General features: G+C 35.5%; 3 non-coding genes across 3 annotated transcripts; 1 reads left to right on the top strand and 2 right to left on the bottom strand.

The window, feature by feature from the left end:
* Nucleotides 1-8,718: 8,718 nt before the first annotated feature.
* Nucleotides 8,719-8,791, bottom strand: TRNAF-GAA (transfer RNA phenylalanine (anticodon GAA)). Its single transcript has one exon. It is a non-coding gene; the product is annotated as a tRNA-Phe (tRNA).
* Nucleotides 8,792-10,458: 1,667 nt separating this feature from the next.
* On the top strand, nucleotides 10,459-10,531 carry TRNAT-UGU (transfer RNA threonine (anticodon UGU)). The gene has a single exon. It is a non-coding gene; the product is annotated as a tRNA-Thr (tRNA).
* Nucleotides 10,532-11,750: 1,219 nt separating this feature from the next.
* Nucleotides 11,751-11,837, bottom strand: TRNAS-GGA (transfer RNA serine (anticodon GGA)). Its single transcript has one exon. It is a non-coding gene; the product is annotated as a tRNA-Ser (tRNA).
* Nucleotides 11,838-12,389: the final 552 nt, after the last annotated feature.

The following is a 12,389-nucleotide window of genomic DNA, read 5'->3' as shown; positions in this document are numbered from 1 at the left end:
TATATTGATTCTTTCCCAATAAACGAAGACTTTTTTCTGTAAATACTGCGTATTTGATTCCATTATCATTATCATATGATAATACTATATTTTATTATTTTATTATTTTATTTGTATTTCTTTATTGTATTATACCTTAATATATATATTCTAGATATATATAATAGACGAATCTCAATTTGTCAAGTCTCATGATCATATCATGATCTATTTTTATTCGGCTCAATCTTTTTTTTCTAAAAAAGATTGAGCCGAGTTTAATTGCAATCAATTAGAAGAATAAAGAAGAATTACTGCATTTCATAACTGATTTTTTTCTCTTTTTATTTCGTTTCTTTTTTATTTATACCTTCTTTATCTTTAGTTTTATCTAGTTAATCAATAGTATCTACCGGCTCGAACTCGAATTTGATCGCCTTCCATACTTCACAAGCTGCGGCTAGTTCAGGACTCCATTTGCAAGCTGCTCGGATAATTTCATTACCTTCGCGAGCAAGATCGCGCCCTTCGTTACGAGCTTGTACACAGGCTTCTAAAGCCACTCGATTAGCTGCTGCACCAGGTGCATTTCCCCAAGGATGTCCTAAAGTTCCTCCACCAAATTGTAATACAGAATCGTCCCCAAAGATTTCGGTCAGAGCTGGCATATGCCAAACATGAATACCACCTGAAGCTACCGGTATAACACCTGGCATGGATACCCAGTCCTGAGTGAAAAAGATACCGCGAGCACGATCTTTTTCAATAAAATCATCGCGCAATAAATCAACAAAACCTAAAGTCATTTCGCGTTCCCCTTCTAACTTACCTACTACTGTACCGGAGTGGATATGATCTCCCCCAGACATACGCAATGCTTTAGCTAATACACGGAAATGCATACCATGATTTTTCTGTCTATCAATAACTGCATGCATTGCACGGTGAATGTGAAGAAGTAGGCCATTGTCGCGGCAATAATGAGCCAAAGTAGTATTTGCGGTGAATCCCCCAGTTAAGTAGTCATGCATTACAATAGGAACCCCTAATTCTCTTGCAAATACAGCTCTCTTAATCATTTCTTCACATGTACCCGCAGTCGCATTCAAGTAATGCCCCTTGATTTCACCGGTTTCGGCCTGTGATTTATAAATAGCTTCGGCACAAAAGACAAAACGGTCTCTCCAGCGCATAAATGGTTGTGAGTTTACGTTTTCATCATCTTTGGTAAAATCAAGTCCACCACGTAGACACTCATAACACGCTCTACCATAATTTTTTGCGGATAATCCCAATTTTGGTTTAATAGTACATCCCAATAAAGGACGACCGTACTTGTTCAACTTATCTCTTTCAACTTGGATACCATGAGGCGGGCCTTGGAAAGTTTTTGAATAAGTAGGGGGAATTCGTAGATCCTCCAAACGTAGAGCACGTAGGGCTTTGAAACCAAATACGTTACCTACAATGGAAGTAAACATGTTAGTAACGGAACCCTCTTCAAATAGGTCTAATGGATAAGCTACATAACAGATCCATTGGTTGTCTTCCCCAGCAACAGGCTCGATGTGATAGCATCGTCCTTTGTAACGATCAAGACTGGTAAGTCCATCAGTCCAAACAGTTGTCCATGTACCAGTAGAAGATTCGGCAGCTACTGCAGCCCCTGCTTCTTCGGGCGGAACCCCAGGCTGAGGACTTACTCGGAATGCTGCCAAGATATCAGTATCCTTAGTTTCATACTCTGGGGTGTAGTAAGTCAATTTATAATCTTTAACACCAGCTTGAAATCCAACACCTGCTTTAGTTTCTGTTTGTGGTGACATAAGTCCCTCCCTATAACTCTTGAATTAAGAATTCTCACAATAACAGGGTCTACTCGATGTTAATTAGGCGTAAATGAAACTTTAGCAAAAATCTCGTAAAACAAAAAGGATATTCAATTAATATAATATCAACTCATTAAAGAAAATTGAGGGCATGCTTAGGTTAATGAATATGTTTCATTCATATATAATGCGTACACCCTGTGTATGTTCTATCCTATAGGAATTCCAATATAGGAATTCGATAGGAATTGAGTTGTTGTTATGGTAAGTTAACACGGTTCGTTATTAAACCATGGATTTGATTTACCAAATCCATAATTATTGTATACTCTTTGATAGATATAGCGCAACCCAAATTAATTCCTAATCCTTATTTTACAAGTTCTTAATAGTTCTCTTTTCTTATTTTGAATGCAAATACCTAACTAAATACTAATAAAATTCTTTGTTGACAGCAATCTATGCTTCACAGTAGTATATATTTTGTATATCGAAGTCCTAGATAGGAAAGTAGAGTAGGCACAGATCCTCCACAAAAGGCAAAATGTATATGAAAAAAAAGATTGATTGAACTTTCCAATGGACTCATTCCATGAGTAAACGATTGAATGGGATTCGCTTGGGCAACGAAATCAAGTCCTGGTCCCCTTTTCTCTCTTATTGAATTAACTAATTCATTTCCTTTTTACTTTTGGATTTTTTTTGATTTGATTTGGCATTATTCAACAATAAAAAAAGAAAAATTTCGACAAATTCCTTTTTTTTAATTATGTGATAATTATGAGAACCAATCCTACTACTTCTCCTCCCGGGGTTTCCACAATTGAAGAAAAAAGTACAGGTCGTATCGATCAAATTATTGGACCCGTGCTGGATGTCACTTTTCCCCCAGGCAAGTTACCTTATATTTATAACGCTTTGGTAGTCCAGAGTAGAGACACTGCCGATAAGCAAATTAATGTGACTTGTGAGGTACAACAATTATTAGGAAATAATCGAGTTAGAGCTGTAGCTATGAGTGCTACGGACGGGTTGATGAGAGGAATGGAAGTGATTGACACGGGAGCTCCTCTCAGTGTTCCGGTCGGTGGAGCTACTCTCGGACGAATTTTCAACGTTCTTGGGGAGCCTGTTGACAATTTGGGTCCTGTAGATAGTAGTGCAACGTTCCCTATTCATAGATCTGCGCCTGCCTTTATCGAGTTAGATACGAAATTATCCATCTTTGAAACAGGTATTAAGGTCGTCGATCTTTTAGCTCCTTATCGACGTGGAGGAAAAATAGGACTATTTGGGGGGGCTGGAGTAGGTAAAACAGTACTGATCATGGAATTAATCAATAACATTGCTAAAGCTCATGGGGGCGTATCCGTATTCGGTGGAGTAGGGGAACGGACTCGTGAAGGAAATGATCTTTATATGGAAATGAAGGAATCCGGAGTAATTAATGAAAAAAATATTGAGGAATCAAAGGTAGCTCTAGTCTATGGCCAAATGAATGAACCACCGGGAGCTCGTATGAGAGTTGGTTTAACTGCCCTAACTATGGCGGAATATTTCCGAGATGTTAATAAGCAAGACGTGCTTTTATTTATCGATAATATCTTTCGTTTTGTTCAAGCAGGATCAGAGGTATCCGCTTTATTAGGGAGAATGCCCTCCGCAGTGGGTTATCAACCTACTCTTAGTACAGAAATGGGTTCTTTGCAAGAAAGAATTGCTTCTACTAAAAAGGGATCTATAACTTCGATTCAAGCAGTTTATGTACCTGCAGACGATTTGACCGACCCTGCCCCTGCCACAACATTTGCACATTTGGATGCTACTACCGTACTTTCCAGAGGATTAGCTTCCAAGGGTATTTATCCAGCAGTAGATCCTTTAGATTCAACCTCGACTATGTTACAGCCTCGGATCGTTGGCAACGAACATTATGAAACTGCGCAAAGAGTTAAGGAAACTTTACAACGTTACAAAGAACTTCAGGACATTATCGCAATTCTTGGCTTGGATGAATTATCGGAAGAGGATCGTTTAACTGTAGCAAGAGCAAGAAAAATTGAGCGTTTCTTATCACAACCGTTCTTTGTGGCAGAAGTTTTTACTGGTTCTCCAGGAAAGTATGTTGCTCTTGCGGAAACTATTAGGGGATTTCAACTAATCCTTTCCGGAGAATTAGACGGCCTACCTGAACAGGCTTTTTATTTGGTGGGTAACATCGATGAAGCTAGCACGAAAGCTATAACCTTAGAAGAGGAGAACAAATCGAAGAAATGAAATTAAATCTTTATGTACTGACTCCTAAGCGAATTATTTGGGATTGTGAAGTGAAAGAAATCATTTTATCCACTAATAGTGGCCAAATTGGCGTATTACCAAACCACGCCCCCATTAACACAGCAGTAGATATGGGTCCTTTGAGAATACGCCTCCTCAACGACCAATGGTTAACAGCGATTCTGTGGAGCGGTTTTGCGAGAATAGTTAATAATGAGATCATCATTTTAGGAAATGATGCGGAACTGGGTAGTGATATTGATCCGGAAGAAGCTCAAAAGGCACTTGAAATAGCCGAAGCTAACTTGAGTAAAGCTGAGGGTACGAAAGATTTGGTTGAAGCGAAGCTCGCTCTCAGACGAGCTAGGATACGAATCGAGGCTGTCAATTGGATTCCCCCATCCAATTGAAGACAATCCAGTGGTTTATAGTTGATACAAAGAAAAAGGGAAGAGGGGTAGAAAAAGTTATTAGATAGCGAAGCGAAGTAAGTCCAATGCTATCTAGTAATTTTTCTACCTACTTACCTACTATTGGATTTGAACCAATGACTCCCGCCGTATGAAAGCAATACTCTAACCACTGAGTTAAGTAGGCAATTTATCACCACAAAGGAAGACCCATTACTTCGATCGATTATATATTGAATCCCTTTTCTAAGCAATACCGCTCTGTTATTGGTCTGTTATATACTAAATACTAAACTAAATACTAAACAGATACAGATCAAAGGGGTATCCTCTGGCATTAGAAAATATTCATCTTGACAAGAAATTATCTATATGTTAAGATATCTCTGATAAGGGCTATAGCTCAGTTCGGTAGAGCAACTCGTTTACACGTGCGCCAATGCTTTTCAAAGGAGCTTATTATGCAATGAACATAATCGATCTTATTGCAAAATCAATGTCTTACTTCATAGATTCGAGAGAATAGGAGAACAGTAGCCTGACAAACAGTCGGTTCAGTCCGATTCAGGTGCCAATTCAGGTGCCTAATCAAATAGAACCCTTATGGATTTGCTAGTTGATAAGGTAAATATCCAGCCCACTAAATGCTAGGCGTAATGAGGATAAGGGCCTCCAAAAAACTTCTTTTCGTTCTATGAACTTTAAGGTGTATGAAGTCTCATAGTTAACTCTTGCAGTGGAACGATAGAGACTCCATTTCACTTAGGTTGATTTAATTTAGACCGGAGGCAGACCTAAGTCAAGGTAATCCTCCTTTGAAACACTTTGGTATTGCTCCTAGATAGATCATAATACAAAAAATCAATCAGAGCACAGGGAGCCATCTCATTATCTTTCCGTAAAGAAAAACTATGGTGGACTAACTGATCTTTAAATCAGTTTATGAAAGAGCCCAATGCAAAAAAATGCATGTTGGGTCTTTGAAACAGTTCAAATCATTTCGATAATAATCCGTTTGATCTGTTTTACCGAGAAGGTCTACGGTTCGAATCCGTATAGCCCTAATATGCCCTTTTTTAGATTTTAGGATCTCTATCCTATGTTTTCTTTAGTTTAGTATAGTTTTCATTTTCTCATTAGTATTTGTTTATAGACTGGATAGGCGCCTGCGACATAGAATAGAGATAAAAGCATTACCAAAGGCTCATTCATCGAAAATCAAAATCATACAGACAGGAAAAGAAAAACGAATTTCTATCAAATCAATAGAAGAAAGGATCCTTTCCCTGATTTGAATCCCGTCCTCCTTCAAATAGGATATCTCTAGACTTCCCTATAATAACTGCAATGATTTTATCCATTTTGCGAATTCCTACTTTGTTTTAAGTATATTTATTACTTTGTTTATAGATACATTATGTAAATTGATCAACTTTAAATAGAAAAAATAAAGTAAAGAGTAAATAAGAAAACAGAATATTCTGTCTCATAGTTCTGAAATAGAGTTCTTTATTTTTATTTTATAGTATTACTTCTCATTAATTATACTGCATAGATTAGTCCTACTATCTTAATTAGGTTCTAATTTAGTAGTATTCTCATTTTTATTTAATAGTCTCTTATTATTTTATTATTAAATATTAAATAAAGGATAGAGCTATTCTTTTTTCTAGAGATTCTAGAGAAAGCGAGACAAAGTGAAACGAGAAAGTTTTCTTTATATAAGAATTAGATCTACATACACCATATCTAAATAGAATGGAAATCCAAAAGAAAGGGAGTTGGGATTCCATTGGATGAATCTTTAAAGAAGATGCAGCACAGAGGAAACAAAGGCTAAACTTAAACTAAGCGCTTTTGTTTGAACAAAAAAGATTCTTGTTTCACCGAGGAAAAGAGAGAAGTTCTGGATAAATTGACAATGCTGAATTGAATTGACTAATTTAAGTTCCGCCTATTCCACATTAATGGGAGTACATTATGTTTCTGCTTCACGAATATGATATTTTTTGGACATTTCTAATAATAGCAAGCCTTATTCCTATTTTGGCATTTTCGATTTCAGGACTTTTAGCCCCGGTTAGTGAAGGACCAGAGAAGCTTTCTAGTTATGAATCGGGTATAGAACCCATGGGAGGGGCTTGGGTACAATTCCGAATACGCTATTATATGTTTGCGCTCGTTTTTGTTGTTTTTGATGTGGAAACCGTCTTTCTATACCCTTGGGCAATGAGTTTCGACGTATTGGGTGTATCCGTTTTTATCGAAGCTTTGATTTTCGTGCTTATCTTAGTTGTTGGTTTAGTTTATGCATGGCGAAAAGGAGCCTTGGAATGGTCTTAACTGAATATTTAGACAAAAAAAAAGAAGGAAAAGATTCTATTGAGACAGTTATGAATTTGATTGAGTTTCCCTTACTTGACCAAACAAGTTCCAATTCTGTTATTTCAACTACACCAAATGATCTTTCGAATTGGTCAAGACTCTCCAGTTTATGGCCCCTTCTATACGGTACCAGTTGTTGTTTCATTGAATTTGCTTCATTAATAGGCTCACGATTCGACTTTGATCGTTATGGATTGGTACCAAGATCAAGTCCTAGGCAAGCAGACCTAATTTTAACAGCCGGTACGGTAACAATGAAAATGGCTCCCTCTTTAGTGAGATTATACGAGCAAATGCCTGAACCAAAATACGTCATTGCTATGGGAGCCTGTACTATTACAGGGGGAATGTTCAGTACGGATTCCTATAGTACTGTTCGGGGAGTTGATAAGTTAATTCCTGTGGATGTCTACTTGCCGGGCTGCCCACCTAAACCGGAGGCAGTTATAGATGCCCTAACAAAACTTCGTAAGAAGATATCGCGAGAAATAGTTGAGGATCAAACTCTATCTCAAAATAAAAATAGATGTTTTACTACCAGTCACAAGCTTTATGTTAGGCGCAGTACTCATACAGGAACTTATGAGCAAGAATTGCTCTATCAATCACCATCTACATTAGATATATCTTCTGAAACTTTTTTCAAATCCAAAAGTTCAGTACCTTCCTACAAATTAGTGAATTAGGAGAGGGGCTCTTTTGTGTAGAAAAATAAAAAGCAGGGCAATCTTTCAAACTTGCATCCGAAATGTGAAATATTTATACAAAGAGGGAGAGATGAAGACAATGCAGCAGGGTTGGTTATCTAATTGGCTAGTCAAACATGAGGTGGTTCATAGATCTTTGGGCTTTGATCACCGAGGAATAGAGACTTTACAAATAAAAGCAGGGGATTGGGATTCCATTGCTGTCATTTTATATGTATATGGTTACAATTATTTACGCTCCCAATGTGCTTATGATGTAGCACCCGGTGGATCTTTAGCTAGCGTGTATCATCTTACGAGAATACAATATGGTATAGATAATCCAGAAGAAGTCTGCATAAAAGTCTTTGCCCAAAAGGATAATCCTAGAATTCCGTCTGTCTTCTGGATTTGGAGAAGTGCCGATTTTCAAGAACGCGAATCTTATGATATGGTGGGAATCTCTTATGATAATCATCCGCGCCTTAAACGTATCCTAATGCCTGAAAGTTGGATAGGCTGGCCCTTACGTAAGGATTATATAACCCCCAATTTTTATGAAATACAAGATGCTCATTGAATGATAAGAAATTCATGCTCACTTATACAACACAACTCCAGATTTTATTCAAGTCAAGGAATATTTTTAGGTTCTTTTCCTAGATGAAACGGAATACCTATTTATAATTAATTCCTAATTATACAAAAGCATTCCAGATAGACTGAGCAAAAAAAGGGTTTCATTTGGATTCCCCTATTTTGAAAATCGCATATTAATTTCCTTCATATGAACAGAAAAATAGGATGACTCAAAGAAGTTCTCTACCAGGAACTTTGTACCGCGCACATTACTTAGCACAACTAGGAAAATAAGATAAGATAAAGATAAGCAAGACTAAAAAAATATTCGTCGGAATAGCGGAATACAAAATTAAGAAACGCAAAAAAATAAAGGGGAATCTCACCCCCTTCTTTATCATAAAGAAAAGATATATTTTAAAACTTCTTTAAAAAGAAAAAGAAGTGCCTCTATATTTATATTATAGATTTATCCACTTAGATGAATAAATATTATTAATGAATATGTATCACAATCCATCTCGAGGTATTTGGATCAATACCTATTCGGTGGATCTTTTTTTTTTTTTTCTCTGCCAGGAACCAGATTTGAACTGGTGACACGAGGATTTTCAGTCCTCTGCTCTACCAACTGAGCTATCCTGACCTTTTCTTGTGCATCATCCTAGTAGAGTATTTGTATCTATGTCAATTAAAAGGACTAAAAATTAATTAAAGTATTTCAAATTTTAAATTTGAAAATGGGGGGGGTAGTCCTATGCATTGTGCATGGTTTACTTAAATAAAACTTAAAAATAGAGTGAATAACCAAGATTTCTTGCCGATACTCTAATAAAAAAGAAATCTATTCAATGAATAGGATAAGATCCATTGAGTTCTCTTCGCATTCCTTTGTGAAAGAGTAGAATGAGAAAGCTAATGAATCTTAAACCCATTGCATTGATAAAAAGAAAAAAAAGTGCATTGATAAAAAGAAAAAAAAAAAGAGGATAAATAATAATAATATAGTATAGTTAGGGAATAAAAGAGGATTTGGGGATAGAGGGACTTGAACCCTCACAACTTATAAAGTCGACGGATTTTCCTTTTACTAGAAATTTCATTGTTGTCAGTATTGACATGTAGAATGGGACTCTCTCTTTGTCCTCGTCCGATTAATCCACTTTTTTAAAGATCTCGAAAACTTTGAATTTTAATTGAAGAATTTGATTATTCAATATTCGATTGGAGTGGATTCACAATAATGAAAAAAAAAAATTATGATATGAGTTTTTTATTTCATAATCATTATCATTTCTAATTTCATTTTTAAAAAAGATAAAGAACCTATATTATAATTAGAATATAATATGAGTTCTGTGATTAATCGTTTGCTATGTCAGTATCTATACGTGTTTATTAAATGTATAAGGTATAAAACCCCTCTTTCTCTAATTTAGAACTAGAAGGAATTCCACTAACAACACAACGTAATTAACTCGATTCGTTAGAACAGCTTCCATTGAGTCTCTGCACCTATCCTTTTCCTTTGTATTCTAGTTCGAGAACCCCTTGTTTTCTCAAAACACGGATTTGGCTCAGGATTGCCCTTTTTTAATTCCAGGGTTTCTCTGAATTTGGAAGTTACCACTTAGCAGGTTTCCATACCAAGGCTCAATACAATCAAGTCCGTAGCGTCTACCGATTTCGCCATATCCCCATTTCCCTCTTCTTTGAGACCAGGATTCCTTGTGTAATTTCATCCATCTCTTAGTTTTTTTTTTGAATCATTGAGTTCATCACTCAACGTAGTCTAGCAGTTCAGTTCGACTCTATTTGAGAGACCTCGCTTGCTTATTGCAATTCAGAATTGAATTGATTCTATCCTTGATGTATTTGCAATTCAATCCGAATCAATATATCCAAAAGTTTTTATCTCCCCCACCTCCCGTCTTACTTTTTTATAGTATTCAAAATTATACTATAACGCTTGATATTTATTCTTTTTTTCTAATCAGAATTAGCAATTTTATTTACTCTGACTCTATGTTCCCCTTAGTGAAATATTAATCCTCAAATTATTAACAAATAATAAAGTCTATAATGATCGAATGAAAATACCAATAAATTCTATAATTTTATTTTTTAATATCCTATAGTTAAGCATATCAAGCTAACTTTATCTTTAAGAAGTTTTAGTATTTTTTTATTTTTATAAGTATAACTTCAAATTTAGAACTAGTTAATAGCTAAGATTAATAACTAATATCTGAGATTTTACGGATTTCCTATACTATACCTATTTCTATTTGTTACACTATTTCCGTTATGTAAGCCCACTTAGCTCAGAGGTTAGAGCATCGCATTTGTAATGCGAGGGTCATCGGTTCAAATCCGATAGTCGGCTTTTTTTTCTCTATCGATGTTCTACGAACAAGAATCTCTTTTTTTCCGAATTAAATGGAGAATCCAGGATCTTTTATGTTTTTTACCTTACAATTTTGCTAGATACAAAACAATAAAATAAATAATATATATACAAAAAAAAAAGATTTTGATGAAATTCCATTTTTTGGGGTACTTTAGTTGATTTTACTCTGTTTATCCTGTAGTTTAATTCAGTTTTAATTTCGATGTATTCTGTAATGTAAATACAATGAAATTAATTGTGTAAAATGAAATTTCAATAAAATAAAAAAAGGAGTCTTCATGTCCCGTTATCGAGGACCTCGTTTAAAAAAAATACGCCGTCTGGGAGCTTTACCAGGACTCACTAGAAAAACACCTAAATCCGGAAGTAATCTTAAAAAAAAATTCAATTCTGGGAAAAAGGAGCAATATCGTATTCGTCTTCAAGAAAAACAGAAATTGCGTTTTCATTATGGTCTGACAGAACGACAATTACTTAGATATGTACATATCGCTGGAAAAGCAAAAAGGTCAACAGGCCAGGTTTTACTACAATTACTTGAAATGCGTTTGGATAATATCCTTTTTCGATTGGGTATGGCTTCAACCATTCCTGGGGCCCGCCAATTAGTCAACCATAGACATATTTTAGTTAATGGTCGTATAGTCAATATACCAAGTTTTCGTTGCAAACCCCGAGATATTATTACTACGAAAGATAACCAAAGATCAAAAGGTCTGGTTCAAAATTATATTGCTTCATCGGACCCGGGGAAATTGCCAAAGCATTTGGCGATTGACACGTTGGAATATAAAGGACTAGTAAATAAAATCCTAGATAGGAAGTGGGTCGGTCTCAAAATAAATGAGTTGTTAGTTGTAGAATATTACTCTCGTCAGACTTGAACTTAACGAAAAAAGGAAAGGTTCATAGAATTTTCTTCCCCTTCCCCTTTCCCCGAACTAAATCGCCCTAAGACCATTACCATTAATTTGTATTTTCCCATCAACTAGCTAAAATTGATTAACCCTAGGATTAGGATCCTTTTTTCTTTTTTCCTCTATGTGTATTTTACATACCACAGTAATTTGCTATAGAGAATTTCTAATTTCTATTAAATCAAAATAAGATAATATAAGATATTATATTATTGCTGGAAAAAATTGTTATTTGATTTGATACATTGTGATCCTTAACGTTGATGAATTAAGAAAAACGGAAAGAGAGGGATTCGAACCCTCGGTAAACAAAAGTCTACATAGCAGTTCCAATGCTACGCCTTGAACCGCTCGGCCATCTCTCCTACATAACTTATTATGGAAAATAAACTGAGTGAATAGCGAGTTTTCTTATTCCTGCAGTACAGGTACAACCGCAACCACTCGGGGGTTCCATAGTTCTATTGGAAAAATTCCTTTTGATCTAAGTGGAAGGATACAGGATTTTTTACTAGAAATTGCGCTCGCTATAAAATAAAAGTTTTAATTTGGGTTTTCCCGCAACTAAAGAAAAAGAAAATGGAAGAATTCTTCTTATTGCATAATAAAATAAAGAAACCTTAGAATTCCGTTTGCATAAGATACGCTACACCATACTATCGAAATCAAAAATAGGGTATGAGACAATTAATAACTTTGAAAACACGAAATAGTTGATAACATAAGTTGTTGTTCAGAAATAGGAAAGTGGAATGAAATCCAGTCTTAGTCAAATATTTCATATCTCTTCGTGTCCAAGCAGAAGGAAAAGGATACAATTTGAGCTGAGCGGAAAATCCATATCTCTCTTATCCATTTAAAGCATATGGATTTAGAGTAGAGCATATGGATCAATCTATTTATAATTATAAGAATCG

The sequence above is a fragment of the Triticum urartu genome, unplaced genomic scaffold, assembly GCF_056163025.1.
Source record: "Triticum urartu cultivar PI428250 unplaced genomic scaffold, HENAU_Tu73 scaffold2, whole genome shotgun sequence".
Classification (NCBI taxonomy): Eukaryota; Viridiplantae; Streptophyta; class Magnoliopsida; order Poales; family Poaceae; genus Triticum; species Triticum urartu.
The sequence above is the reverse complement of the archived record's forward strand: the minus strand, read 5'-3'. Positions and strand labels throughout refer to the sequence as shown.